This window comes from Suricata suricatta, chromosome 12 (assembly GCF_006229205.1).
Source record: "Suricata suricatta isolate VVHF042 chromosome 12, meerkat_22Aug2017_6uvM2_HiC, whole genome shotgun sequence".
NCBI classification, from domain to species: domain Eukaryota; kingdom Metazoa; phylum Chordata; class Mammalia; order Carnivora; family Herpestidae; genus Suricata; species Suricata suricatta.
The window spans coordinates 18979044-18994020 of record NC_043711.1 but is presented as its reverse complement, the minus strand read 5'-3'; the positions used below and the strand labels follow the sequence as shown (position 1 = coordinate 18994020).

At 49.4% G+C, this 14977-nt stretch overlaps 1 protein-coding gene and 1 long non-coding RNA gene across 12 annotated transcripts in view; one reads left to right on the top strand and one right to left on the bottom strand.

The window, feature by feature from the left end:
- CACNA2D2 (calcium voltage-gated channel auxiliary subunit alpha2delta 2) overlaps positions 1-14977 on the top strand; it is a 139253-nt gene that overhangs the window by 38080 nt on the left and 86196 nt on the right. The gene's annotated exons all lie outside the window — the stretch shown is intronic.
- Positions 8341-10493, bottom strand: LOC115274993. The gene is made up of 2 exons (XR_003901352.1): positions 10180-10493; positions 8341-8536 (listed from the first exon to the last, which is right to left on the bottom strand). It is a non-coding gene; the product is annotated as an uncharacterized LOC115274993 (long non-coding RNA).

Here is a 14977-nt window from a genome sequence, read left to right as displayed (position 1 = left end):
CAGGGCCGTCAGACTGAGTCTTTGCCTCTCACCTCAAACTGGCTCCCAGGGTAGGTGCTTCTTCCACCCGCATGAGTCTCACCAACAGCATATGTGCCCACAGAGCCTCCTTAGAAACCCTGGGCAGAGGGGCACCTGGGTGGCTCTGTCAATTAAGCGTCCAACTTCGGCTCAGGACATGATCTCATGATTCATGAGTTCCAGCCCTACATCGGGCTTCATGTTGACAGCAAAGAACGTGCTTGGGATTCTCTCTCCCTCTCTTTCTGTCCCTCTCCCCTCTCAAAATAAATAAATAAACTTAAAAAAAAAGATGGGGCGTCTGGGTAGCTCAGTCAGTTAAGGGTGCAATTCTTGGTTTTGGCTCAGATCATGATTTCATAGGTTTGTGAGTTCAAGCCCCACATTGGGTTCTATGCTGACATTTCAGGGATTCTGTCTCTATCCCAATCTCTCTGCTCCTCCCCTGCATGTTCTCTCTCTCTCTCTCTCTCTCTCTCTCTCTCTCTCTCTCTCTTTCTCTCTCTCTCTCTCTCTCTCAAAATAAATTAATTTGGAAGGAAGGAAGGAAGGAACCCTTGGCAGAGCTGGATAAGGTCTTGTCTATCCATGGGGCTGGGTGAACCACAGCCTGTCCCCTGGGGACCCTGGAGCTCCTTTTGCATGCAGTGAGGCACGATGAGGTACATAAAGGGGCTTGAAAGTTCCTGGGTGGGACAAGGCCTGGGTGACAAAGGGGCTCTCCACGGTGCTCGCTTGGCTTGCAGTCTTCCTTTCTGAGACAGAGACCAGGGGTCTGGGTCCAGGTCTGGTTCTCTGTTCTCCAAGGACTCTGGAGCTGAGCCCAACTCTCATCTGAGCTTGTACTTTGTATGCAGCTCCTCTGTGCAGGTCTCACACCAGTGCCCGCTCCCTCCCTGGGACTGAGGGGCCCCTGGGGTGGATGTTTGTCCAGTGCAAGGAGGCCACTGGGTTGAAGGATTGCAAGTTTTTGTATTTTCCAGGAAATTACATGAGGAGTTGGGATTCCAGAGAGCAGGTAAGAGTTTGCACAGACATTTGTAGCTCACCCAGCCCCACTTCTCAAGCAATCCCTTCCCTCCCAATCCCTCCCCAAGCATGGCTGCCTTGGGTCTGGGTAACTCACTCAGGCACAGGTTTAAACAGAGGTCAGAGCAGAGGTAATGAGTACACCCATGGCTGCACCTTGTGGAAGATACGGAGCTTCCTCCTCCCCACCTGGCACTGTCCCCCACTGTGGGCTGCTGTCCCTCAGCTTGCTTTCTGATTACCCCCAGCTTTGGGGAAATAAAGAAGTGAGGGGAAGGGTCACCCAGACCAGGGCCACCACTACTAAGTTGGTATTTTGGACTAAGGAACCAACTTTGTGTACTCAGCTGATCAGGGAACTAAAACCTCGAACCCCCTGCATTTGCAGTAAGAGGAAACAGAGGTGGTGCTGATGTCAACAGAGCGCAACATCAGCTCTGCCCTTTGGGGTTCCCTGGCTGCAGGCCAGAGGCAGGGGTCAAAGCAGTCAGTCTCCTGCCCCTGACTCCTCTGCCTACGCTATTCTTTCTCCTTTCTTCCCTCTCCCACATCCCTCTCTTTTCTCCCTTTCTTAATATTTTTTTCTTATTCTTACATTTCCAGATGGATTTTGAAAGTCGGGGTTTTAAAATCAGTGTCATACACACATAGTGTAAAGCAGTGGTTTTAACAGGCATGTTGTGCTAGGAGCACAGCAGCCCCCTCCACTCCATTTCCAGCTCCCCAGAGGCTGTCACTTTCTAATCTCAGAGCTCTGTATCTCTAAATGACATACTTATGTCACTACTTCATGATTGCTCAGTTTTAGGCATTATCCATGGACATGCACTGGGGGAGAGGAAGACGTAGCTCACAGGAGAGCACGTTTTCCTCTCCCCCTCTCCCCTTCTCCCCCATGCACAGTCCTATCCCTCACCCTCCCAGCACCATCACCCTGTGGTGTGGGTGGGTTTGGACTCAGTGTTGACATTGTCCTGACTTGGGCAAATACTATTCAGAACTGTAACTCATAGTATACACTTCTGGGTACAATTTTTACATTTTTTTCCTGTAGATAACAACTGTCGGGTGTCTGCTTAGTTTTCTGTGAACCTTTGCTTATGCCCAAACCCCCTGCTCTTCTCTCTGACCTCCTGTCATACATGCAGATGCATCTGGGATTCTGTACAGTAAACTCCCCCAGGAAGTCTTACCTGGAGCCCCTACTTGCTCCTGTGAACACAGCCTGTGCGGTTCAGGCTGTGCCTGGGGTTTCCCTTCTCTCTCATCTGGGTTGGAATCCCTGTTTCCTGGATACCAGGGGCTCCACTTCCTTGGTTTCTGATTTTCTCCCATGTTTGGGTGGAGGACATTTTCAGTTGACTTCTTGAGGGAAGGTACATGGGAGCTAGACTTTTGAGACTTCCATGTCTCAGAAAGCCTGCCCTCTCCCCGACGCTTGGCAGAGATTTTAGTTGGGTGTGTAAGTCCAATGTGGAAACTATTTGCCTCAGAATTCCTAAGGCAGTGTTCCATTCCTTCCAGCTTCTTGAGTTGCTCTGGAGAGGTCCAAAGTTCATTCAGATTCCCAGTCCATTGTACATGGCCTGATTATTATCTCTAGAAACCTTCTTCCTGTGGCCAGTGTTCAGAAATTCCACATTGATATCCCTTAGTGGAGTTTTATTTTCACTCCTTACCATTCAGTGGATACTTCAAGTTGGACACTCATGTCCTTCAGTTCTGGGAAGTTTTCCTGAATGATTTCTTTGACTATTTCTCCCTAACATTTTCTCTGTTCTCTTTCTAGAGCCTTTAACTCAGACCTTTTTCTTTTTCTCTCTCTCTCTCTTTTCTCTCCAATCTTCCATTGTATTTTTTTTAATCACAGGATTCTTAATTTTATCTTCCAACCTTTTTATCAAGCTTTACATTTTGTTGCCATGTTTTTAATTTCCAGGATCTCTCTTTGATCCTTTGAAAAAATAACATCTCATTATTGCCACAATGCCTGTTAGCTCTCTGAGGATGATAGTACTATAGTTAAAACAAAAACAAACAAATAAAAAACCACACACACACACACACACACACACACACACACACACACAAACTCCTTTAGGGGACCCTGACTGGCTCAGTTGGTAGACTATGCAACTCTTGATCTCAGGGTCATGAGTTCAAGCCCCATATTGGGCATGGAGCCTACTTAAAAAACAAAACACCAACTCCTTTGTTTTGATATAATTTTAGACTTAAAGAGAGGTTGACAAAATAGCATAGAAATTTCCTAACCCTTCACCCAATTTTCTCATCTTGTATAACCATAGTGCAAGTACCAAAGCTAAGGAGAAATTGACACTGGTACATTATTACTAACCAAAGTGAAGACTGTATTTGAATTTCACCAGTTTTTTTAATGTTCTTTTAAAGTTTTTAAAAATTATTTATTTATTTATTTATTTTTGAGAAACAGAGGAGGGGCAGAGAGAGAGGGAGACACAGAATCTGAAGCAGGCTCTAGGCTCTAAGCTGTCAGTACAGAGCCTGACGTGGGGCTTGAACCTATGGACTGTGAGATCATGACCTGAGCTGAAGTGGGCCACTTAACTGACTGAGGCACCCAGGCACCCGTGTAATGTTTTTATTTTATTTTTGAGAGAGAGAGAGAGACAGAGCACAAGTAGGGGAGAGGCAGAGAGAAAGGAAGACACAGAATCTGAAGTAGGCTCCAAACTCTGGGCTGTCAGCGCAGAGCCCAATGCGGGGCTCTAACTCATAAACCACGAGGTCATGACCCAAGCCGAAGTTAGAGGCTTAGCCGACTGAGCCACCCAGGTTCCCTGAATTTCACCAGTTTTTATGCTAATGTCCTTTATCTATACCAGAATTCTGCACTGCATTTAGTAGCTCCTCCGGTCTGTGACAGTTTCTGTGTCTTGGTCTTTCATGATCCTGACACTTTTTAAAAAGTACTGGTCAGGTATTTTAATATCCCTCGATTTGTGTTTGATGTTTTCCTGTGGGCAGATTGAGGTTATGCATTTTTAGGAAGAACACCATAGAAATGATGTGTCCTTCTCGGCATATCATATCATGATGTCAGTATGCCTTATCCTTGGTGATGTCAGTTTTGATGACTTGGTTAAGGTGGTATCTGCTTGCTTCTCCCACTGTAAAGTTGTTGTTTTCCCTTTGTAATTAATACATTTCTTGGGAGATGGTTTAAGGTTATATAAATATCTTGTTTCTCTCAAACTTTCATCCATTAATTTTAGCATCCTTTGGTGGATCTTGCCTGCAGCAGTTATTACTGTGGTGTTCTAGTAGTGCTTTCCTATTCTCTCATTTCTTCTACATTTACTAATTGGAATTCTTCTGTAAGGAAAAACTGTCCCTTCTCCCCTGTTTTACTTATTTATTCAATTATTTATTTATATCACTGTTGACTCATGAATCCTTATTCTGTAGGTTATAATTCACTATTGTCATATTTCCTTCCTTGCTCAAATTATTTCAGCTTTGGCCATTTGGGCTCTTCTAGGTTGGCTCTTTTGCCCTTCTGACATACTGCTATCCTTATCTGAATACTTCCTTACTTTCTGTTACCCCAAGATCCTCTAAGCTTATCATGTATTTTCCCCGGAATCAGCCACTTCTCCAAGGAGCTCTGCTTCTGTTCATTGGCAAATGGTATATAGAAATTAGGATCTGTGTGCTGAGTGTGCTCATTGCTACTGGGGTGTTACTGCTTCTAGGCCCTCTCATGATCAGAACTGGGGAAATACGTGTGCGTCTGCTACTCGTGTGTACGCATCTATGATGACATCCTTATCTATCTGTATATACATTCAGAACTGTGAGTCCATACCAAAACCTCTGACTCCAATCCAGTGCAATGAGGTTCATTCAAGTCTTCCTCCTTTCCTCGTTGTGACTTCCACCTCCAACAGTGAGAAACCAAGTTCTTGTTATCAATAATATATTTACTTATTTTTTTTCCACCCTAGCATACACAACATGTGGCATTTTTTACACTTCCTTGTCCTTCTGTAGCCCAGGTTCCTTCAGGAGCTTTTTGGTTGTTTTGGTCTCTGCCTCTTATGTGCCTGTCTCTCCTACGTGTTTGGGGTTTCATGTGGTCAACTCATATTTAAGCAACAGATGAGTTTATATGATAGGTACTGAGAAGTGGGGCTCACAGTCCTCTGAGCTTCAAGTCAAAACACCACCAGAGAATGGGGGCACTGAATGTGGAGGTGACACTCCAGGCACAGGGAGGTGGGATGGGGGGTTCATGGGATTTGATTTCATTGTGGGTGATCTGGCCAAATGGCCCTTGTGGACTGTAGCCCAGGGAAGTTTCTTTCAGCATCCCAATTGGGTTTCAGGGCTTGTTCTTTGAGGTTCCCCAACATTAACCTACTGCCAGCACAGGAGAGCCTCCCAGAGCCTGCTGAGTCTGTCACCACGGCCATGGTCCATCCACTTCCAGCTTCCAAATGTTGTTTCTGGCACCTCCTGCGTGTTTTCTTCCACCCATGGACTTTTGCCATTTTGAATAGCCCTTTCCTCTGGTTTTAGGAAGTTTTGAGAAAGAAAAGAAGTTCGGTCCCCTAGGCACCACTTGCTGTCTCATTCTTATAGCAACTAAGACCGTAAATACCACTTGTTTAGTGAAATCCACGCAGGGCCCTGGCCAGTGAATGGATAAGCAGGAGGTGTTCAGTGGCTGAGGGAGGCGGCAGGCAGGCTGGCCTCTTGACCTCCCCCTCACTACCCCTTATCCTCCACAGGAGCCCTGTTTCCTGTCCTGGGGCCCAGAGAACAGTTTGAGAACTGCTGCCCTGTGCCTGGGAGTGCATCGGCCCCAGGGCTTGGCTTGGGGTTAGCACTAGGGAACAGAGGAGGAGATTTAGGGAGAAATCCGGGAGGCAGTGGGGCTCAACAGGGAGCCTAAGCAGCCTAGGTCTCTCCTTATGACCAGGTGCCCCTCATCACAAGCCTCAGTTGCCCCATCTGTGGAATAGGAAGCCCCAGCTAGCCTGGCTTATACATTCAGCAGTGGGGAAGGGCTTTGTGGATAAAGTTCTGCCTTGACAGCATGCCGGCTATTCTCTGGGTGCCCCCCCCCAGCATCTTCTTTGTGCTCAGATAGGGTTACTGAGAGCTTCCCTGACCAGAGTAGGGCATTGCCCTGAGCCTGGCTGAGGGCTGAGGGCTCATCCTGTGGTGCAGCTCCCAGAGATTTAGGCTGTGGCAGAGTCCTCTCTTCAGCTCAGCCCCCCAGCTCCAAGCCTCCTGAGGGCCAGGCCCTTGCCCTGTTTGTTCCACCTGCCTGTGGTGCCTTCCTCAGTCCCCACTGGCCCTGTTGAAATCGAGCTTCTCCTGAAGCTGAGTGAGTGACTCGGCTCGAGGGTGATCAGATCCAAAGAAGCCCCTCACAAGCAGGTGACCTGAGCCCCAGCTTCCCCATCTGTGAAAGAGAGGGTTGTCTCTGCCCTCGGGGTCATGTTGAGATCATGGAACATGTGGAGTTGCTGCAGGTGACAGAACCAAGCCCCGTGTATGCTGAAGTAGCAACAGAGCAACATGGAGCTGCAGGGGCAGGAGCTGGACTAAGGACCAAAGGCTAGAGAGGCTAAGACTGGGCTGGGCTGGAGCAAGGGACTACACCCAGGTCAACGGCTGGAGCAGGAGGCAAGGACTGGATGTGAGGACAGCTGGCCAGTGTGCTGGGGGGCCACGGGGTGGGCTGGGAGAGCCAGGGCAGCTGGGAGATGGAGACACCTTTCTCTGCCCTACAGAGAGGGCTGGGCAGCACAGCGCCTTCTAGAAGCAGGCCCGCAGGCTATTTTTGAAAAGCTCAGAGTGAGGTTATGGAGTAATTTTTTGCAGCTGCTGGTTACCAGGAAAGATATTAGTATGAAAAGAGGTCTCAGTACCAACTTCCCTGATAACATTTTGGGAGGTTGGGCAAGCTGGACCACCTGCCAGAGCCCAATGTATTGCTTTATGTCCTGGCTTCAGTCTCTGAAGGGTGGGGGAAGGGGACAGAAGGCATTTCTGAACTCTGAGGAGACTGCAGCATTCTTGGGGAGTCTGTGAAGAGCATCGCGAAGGGCATGGGACTGGACTGGAGACTAGGTCCTGGCAAGGGCAAGTGGACAAAGTGAAGAGGTAGGGCTGAGTAAGGAGGGGCAAGAGAGTGTGCCGGGCAGGCTGGGGGGCACAGAGTTGCTGCTGGGCTCTCAGTCCCTCAGATCATCTTGGCCCATCTCTGAGGAAACCGAGGCCCAGAGAGGACAGGGATAGGCCCTCCACACAGCAGGGTGGTGGCAGAGCTGGGGCCATAACACAGGTGTGCAGCCCCCGTCCTCGGCCTATGGGTAAAAATGGTAAAATTACAATGTCATTCCGGTTACAATAGGCAAGACACATCCTTGTGACAGACCTACACCGACAGACCTGTGCCCCCTGAATGTGTGAGACTCTCCCATTCCCCACCCTACCAGCCTTTGCCCCTTCTTGCCCTGAGCAGCTTTTGTGTCTCAGGAGCCATCAGTGGAGACTCAGGCTCAATGCTAAGCAAAAGCCACCAGCCTGCTTTCTGCAGAGGCTGAACCCCTCCTCCCTTAGCACACAGCCCAGGCTGGCTGTGGCAAGACCTGAATTCTCCTCCATCATTTCCAGCCTTGGGGAAGTGACTCTGCCTCTCTGTGCCTCAGTTTCCTCATCTGTAAAGCAGGGATCACTCCCTGTCATGCCTCCAGGGGTGTCACAAGGTTTAAAGGACACATATCATACATGTAACTTGGTCCTGGGCTGCAGACACTAGGAGCCTTGAATGATGGTTAAGAGCTGCCTCCCTCAGATTGGGGGGATCACAGGATGCTGCCCAGTGGTCGGGCAGAAGTTGATGATGCCTGGCAGTGGGGACAGGCCTGGACAGAGGGGGGCAGAGCATGGTGAGGATCGGCGGGGGGAGCACGCAGACCCGAGTGTCTGTTTTGCTGATTGCTCCTTTTGCTTTCAAGGAGATTAAACTATTTTTAGTCTGCGCCACTGCTGGTGAGACGCCGGAGGAAGCCTTTCCATCGCCGAGATTTTCTAGAAGCTGCCAAGTGTGGTCTTCAATTCGATTCTGGGAGCCTCCTCAAGCAGGCGGGAGGGGACGTCACCATCTAGGGGTTGTGGGGACAGGCTGGTGTGTGGCTGCTCCCCGAGGCCCATGCCGGGCTGGCCTCTGGAGCTGCGCAGCCCTGGACTGCGGAGAGGAGTAATCTGATGCGCCCGATGTTTGTAACGCTGTGTTTAAAAAAAGTAATTTATTTTCTAATTATTCCTTGTCTTGCATAACTGTGCATCGCCAAAGTGTCGCTATTTAAAATATTTATCTCTCCACGCCGCAGGAGCAGCTCTGGAGCGTGGAGGGGGAAGAAATAAAAGTCCGCGTGCTGGTCGCAGGCATATTACTTTGACTCGTCCTGGTGGCTTTGACGTCTCCCTGTAAATACATTTATTTTTCATTAGGATGTTTCTGAGCTTGTGGCCCCCAGAGGGCCAGAGCGATTATGCTCTTCATCTGTGAGAGATGCAATAGCGAGGTGCTCGTGGAACGAGCTCCGCCAAACGCATCCTGCGCTTGCTTGCCTGTTCCAGGGCAAGGGCCCAAGCATGTGTGGCCTGGGCTGTACATGTGCAGTGGGTGTGCAGTGCTGGGCTTCACGGCATTGGGTGGGCCGCATGGCCAGGGACTTCGGCTGTTTGGTTAGATGGGAAACTGAGGCCCAGAAAGAGTCTGCTTCGGGATGGAATCAGCCTCACTGGCAGAGTGGCCTGCACGCCTGTGGCCTGAAGCCTTCTCTTCAGCTCATCAGGCTTTGAGGTTGGGATCGGGGAAATCCTAGGTAGCTTCAAGGGGTACGCACATCCCAGAGGGTCGAATGGAGGGCCCATGCATTCTCAGCACACAGGACAGAGCCTGGCTGTCCCCCTTCTCTGACCCTCCCTAGGCCGCGGGTTCTAGCTGTGTTGCAGAGGCTGTAGGCATCTGGGGGGCTGGAAAGGCAGCACTCCTCCTTTAGCCACCCGGTGGAGCAGGGGCCAGACCTGACTCCTCCTTCACAAACAGGCTCTTTTCCAATCAAAAAAAATTTTTTTAAGCTCACTGAATCTAAGAGAGGGTTTTATGCTGAATTTTAAAATACCTTATTTTTTCCAGTCTCTAAACTACTAATCTCCCGGGCTGAGGGATTCTGGGACAAAGGCAAGGCCTCGAAGTGGAAATCTATAAAATTAGCTTCGGCAGTATTAGTGTTTGCAGTTGGAGATTGAAAAATTGCTTTCCCAGGGTCTGATTGGAGGCTCCACTCTCCTCAGGGAAGAGGCAAGAACTCAGCACAGAGACACCCGGGAGGGCAGGCTGGGGGCGGCCAAGAGACAAATGCTGGGAGGCTGTTGTGGAGTTCAGAACAGCTTCTCCTAAGGAGGCCCCCTCCTGAGGCCTGGGAGCTGGGCCTGTTCTGCAGAGTGTGTGCTGGGGTGAGCGTGTCCTCTACCTGAGTCTTTCTTATCAGGGCACAGCTTCTGCACAGATCTGGGTACACAGCAGGTGCCAAGTAAATGCTATGGAGCCCAGCTGGGTCCCTTCCCCTTTTCTTCCTGAGACCCCCACCCTTGTTCCCCGACCTCCACTCCAGTTCTTTCACACAAGATAGGGGAGGAGGGGAGGGAGGCTTCCGGAACCTGACTGAGGGGCCAGCTCTGGTGCCTGTGGGTGCACCCGCCAGTGTGGCCCATCAGGCCTCTTGTGTGCTTGATTGCCTCTGATTGGCTGCAGCTGAATTCAGCAAAAGCTATTATTTGCCCTTGATGAGCCAATCAGATGGCCTCATTGGCCATTCAGAGCAGGCACCGGAACCTGAGGGGGGAGGGGGGAGATGGGACACAGGGAGGTGGGGGCAGGGCAAAACAGATGCAGGACCTGAGCCTGATCTGTGTCCACCATCTGTGACCTTCACACAGATCACACTTCCTTTCCCTGACTCATCACCCCAAACCAGAGCTCCTCACCCCGCATTAGGCTTCTCTCACAGCCTTTGCCCTTACTGTTCCCTCTTCCTGCAGCACCTTTCCTGGCACATCTACCTGCCTGAACCACACATCTCCTTGGGGCTTCTTTCCACCTCTCCAGGCCAAGGCGAGCTGTCTCCTCCAAGCTCCCAGAGCCTGCTGCCTGCGCCTCTCTCTCTTGCTATGGCAGGAGTTATGGAAGTCATGGGGATGGTGGTCAAGGAGATTCAGACAAACAGGTGCTCAAATTCTGATTAGCCCCTTTCTAGCTCTGGGACCTTGGACAAGCCAGTTCCCCTTTAGAGCTTTGGTTTCTCCACCTGTAAAAGAGCCTCATAATCATACCTCCCTGAAGGAGGTGGGGGCTCAACGTGGGGTTGGGGGTGTGAAGGCAGGCCTGGGACCTGGAGGTTTAGCAGTTGCCGTGGCAAGGGGTTCTGGAGCCTCTGCAGGCTGGCCCAGGGTTTGACCAGAGGGTTTGCAGCCTGGGCCCTCTGTCTTAGGTCATGTTCCTGGGAAACAGGCTCTGAAACACTAAAATTTGCAAACAGAAGTGTGGCTCTGAGGAACCACACTTGTAAGGGGATCTATGGAGCAGAACTGGGCAGGTAGAGAAGCTGACCACATGCAGTTGAATGGAGGTCTCAGCCTCCCCATGGGGAGCTCTGGGGCTGGAATGGCTCTTTCGAGATGTCTTAAATTGAGGCCAGGGGTCCTAATCTTTGTCCTCTGCCACATCCCCACCACTGGATGCGGCTGCTATTGGGGAGGGGCCATGACCATGAGTGAGGTGATTCCCTTCAGCCAGAGACGAGCCCCACACAGACTCAGCTGCAGGCCTTCAGCATCTGGCAGCTGGGGAGTGAGAGTTCATCCTGATAGGGGACTTTCAGGGGACAACAGCCCACCTCGCTTCATATAGTAAGATTTCCCCATGTGGGAACTCAGTTGCTCCAGAGTGCTGGTTGGTCCCTTTACCTGGCAAACTTAAAAGAGGAAGAATAGCAAGATGAGCTCTGCCTTCCAACATAAAAGCCACAGTTGGTATGCAGCCTCTTTCTCCCTCCCCACTCACCCTAGATTGCCCTCACCCTGACCCAGATCCTTATTCCTACTGCATTTGAGTCCCACCCACGATGCCCTTCTCAGGCCATGGCTTATGCACTTGTTCTTCCTTTGTTACAGTTCCGCGAGAGTACAAAGGGGCCACAGCATTGGGTGTCGAACATATTTTTCTCAGCCCCAGCATCTCCTGATAATGAGAATCAATTACCTTTCTGTGACTGCTGCTCTCCTGGCCTTAGGGACCTGAAGTGACCAGCCTGCAGCTGAAACTCAAAATAAGACTCTCACTGTGTCACTTGTGAAAATATTCCCTGTCTGGGAACCAGGACTTATAGAAATCAGAACCTAAGATCCAAGTGATTGGAAGCCAGAATTCCCCCAAGTGGAGACTGGGTGTGAGGGGAGTGAACCCACTCCTACTTCTCTGCCTCTTGGTTCCTAGACCTATGTATTCTTGCCTATTAGGGACTTGGCACTTATAACGCTCATAGATTTAGGGTGGGTACTGTGTCCTAGAGGATGGCTCTAGATTCTTTCCTTTTTTGTTAATGTTTATTTATATTTGAGAGAGAGAGACAGACAGAGAGAGACAGAGCATGGGGAGGGGGAGTGGCAAAGAGAAATGGAGACAGATTCCGAAGCAGGCTCCAGACTCCAAGCTGTCAGCAAAAAGCCTGATACAGGGCTCGAATTTGCAAACAGCGAGATCATGACCTGAGCTGAAGTTGGACACTTACCTGACTGAGCCATCCAGGCGCCCCTCCTCATTCTTGCTAGCTTTGCCATGCTTCGAAAGGACATTCCACCCGAGAAAATTGTAAACATAACCCCACAGAACCTGCACACAAATGTTCATAGCAATGTTATTTGTAAGATTTTTTTAAGTGGAAGCAACCCAGATGTCCATCAATTGATGCCTAAATAAACAAAATATGGTATATCGCCATGTAATGGAATATTAGTTAGCAGTAAAAAGGAATGGAGTTCTGATATATTCTACACTGTGAATAAACCTTGAGAACAGTATGATAAGTGGAAGAAGCCAGTCACAAAAGGGTGTATATTGTATCATTCAGTTTATATGAAATGTCCAGAATAGACAAATCTGTAGAAACAGCAAGTAGATTAGCAATTGTCAGAGTCTTGAGGGAGGCAGGAAAGGGGTATGGGGTTTCTTTTGGAAATGATGAAAGTGTGCTAAAATTAAGAGTCTTGATGCTTGCACAATTTTGTGAATAGGTAAAAAATCATTGAATTGTATACTTTGAAAAGGCGAATTTTATGGCACGTGAATTATGTCTCAGTAAAGCTGTTATTAAGGAAAAAATGTCATTCCAACACCCTGTCAGGCTGGTGGCTTCTGGGTGGCCAGGTGAGTGATAGGGCCAGTGGATCCTGTGCTCGTGTGCCCACTGAAGCACTACTTTTGCTATAAAGTGGGTTCCTTGATCCCATAAACCCATGGGACCCTATGTCAGTTGATCAAGCACTTGGTGAGCTTTTGGATAGCCAGTGCCCTGCAAGAAAGGGAAACTGACCTGATATGTAACAGCATTGTGCCAATCTCAGTCAAGATGAATCACTGTGCCTTCTAAGGTTAGAGAGGTCCACTATAATCAATTTCCTACCAAATGGGGTGGTTGATTGCCTTGAGAAATAATGCCAGGGCACCTGGGTGGCTCAGTTGGCTGAGCGTCTGACTCTTGATTTTGGCTCAGGTCATGCTCCTGGGGTCATGGGACTGAGGCACACTTTGGGCTCCATGCTGAGCATTGGAGCCTGCTTGGGAATCTCTCTTTCTCTCTCCCTCTCTCTGTCTGTCTCTCTCCCTCTGCCCCTGTCCCCCACTTGTGTGCTCACTCGCTCGCTCTCTCAAATAAAATAAAAATTCACTTAAAAGAAATATTTCTGTCACAAGGGCTCAGGATTTGGTCTCTGTTGCTAGCTGGTCAGGCATTCAGCAGCAGCAGCAGTAGCTCCATCAAGCTTAATCTTGGGCCCATACATAGTTTCCACCCCTAATATCATGGCTGCTCTGTTCATGTACCCATCGTACCAGCCCTGGAGTGACTGATGACAGAAGCTGATCAGTGGCATTTGGCTGAGTCATTCTGTCCAGTTATTTGGTGCCCCTTCCCTGTTAGTGCTACCTGATAGTCTTTAACACAAACAGATCTTCACATCTTGTGGCCATGCCCACAGGTCCATCCACATGCCTCTTTCCAGGCTTTCTTATCCCTGATCTTCTGGACTTTCTTCATCTTGACCATCAGCCAAGCCATTTGTCACTTTCCATGAATCTGTATATATCCTTCCCATCTTTCCTTTTTATACAAAGTGGATGCCCAGGTGTGCTTCCATTACACTGTCAGAACCAGTCATTCCTCAGTGGGGCTGTACTATAGCAGCTGTCTGTCTTCAGCTCACATCAGCATACTAAGGTGACCCATCTAAGAATAACCTCAGTCTTCTTCCTTCTCCATCTGTTGGCCATGAAGGACCTCCCCCTGCACCCCCTCCCAACCTCCATGCAGTCTTAGTTGAGAGAGGGGCACTCATGCAATGGTAGTGAATGAATGGGGTCTAGACCACTTGCTTATGCAGCTTTCTTGTGCCCTCTGACCAGGCTCATACTTGACCAAAAGTGCATCCCTTCTTTCTTAGGTGGGTTGCTCTTAGGCTCACAAGACCTTATAACTTCATGAGTCCAACAGAAGCCAGATGATTTAATATGCTTTGGTCATTTAATCATGTGCCACGTGCAGTCTCTGCCAGGGCCCAGTTATAATCCAGGAGCTGCTTTTAGAATGGTACGTTGTTTTCTGTTGAAAATGGTCTGAACTCTGTGACTGTATTGTGATTCTCCTATTAGAATCTCTCATAAACTCCACGCAGCATCCTTTCCCCAAACAGATGCTTCTAGTTATCATGGGACCAGCTAGGTCACGTGGCCCAAGCTACAGGGCCACATTCACCGCATCCTGAACCTGCCATAGAACTTTCTCACTCTGGGCCTCACTCAGAACTGAGATCCTTCTGTCACCTAGTATGAGATGGGGCAGTATTCCCAGTCAGGCTGGTCTGGGAGGACCTCATTGAGTTCCTCTCTATGATTGTGTCCTTCTAACATTGGCGAACAGCCTTCCCATGGAACATAGTCATGGTAGGTTCCCTGGCCTTTTGTGGTAGAACCACTGTGATACGTCCACTTGTCTGAGACTTTGATCCCTCCTTCAATTGTTTTTTTTTTTTATGGGAAATCTAGCATTTCTACTTCCCTGGGTGTGGGGCACTGCTTTTGCTAGGCTTTCCATACCTCCTGGGGCCCTTGCTAGGGTGTTAGATCCTGTCTCATGGGAAAGTGCTCCCACATCAGTAACCTCTCCCATATCCAACCTCTCTTTTGTCAACCTCAGCATCCAGTCCCAACTGTCAGATTGTAGAACACCTTCATATATACTCCTCTCTCCTCCCATACCAGGCCCAGCACTTCCTGGATTGGTCATGTTGTGGCTTGACCCCAGTTTTTGGTCTGGTGGCTAGGAGGAAGGGTGCAGATCCTGAGGGGAATGTGTTGTTTTGTAACATGGAGGCCTCTTAATCATCTTTAAGGAAGGGGAGTGGGTCCTAATATTTAACAAGGAGTAGTGGCCACTGCTATAGGCTCAGAGGGTTTAGGGGAGTCTGGGGTTTCAAGGTTCTCAAGTGCAGTGACCCAGATGTCCCCATCCCACCACTCAGGGACCCACTTCTTCCCAATCAGGGTCCTGACCTTGGGTAGCCAACCTGCTAGGATTGAGATTGTGAC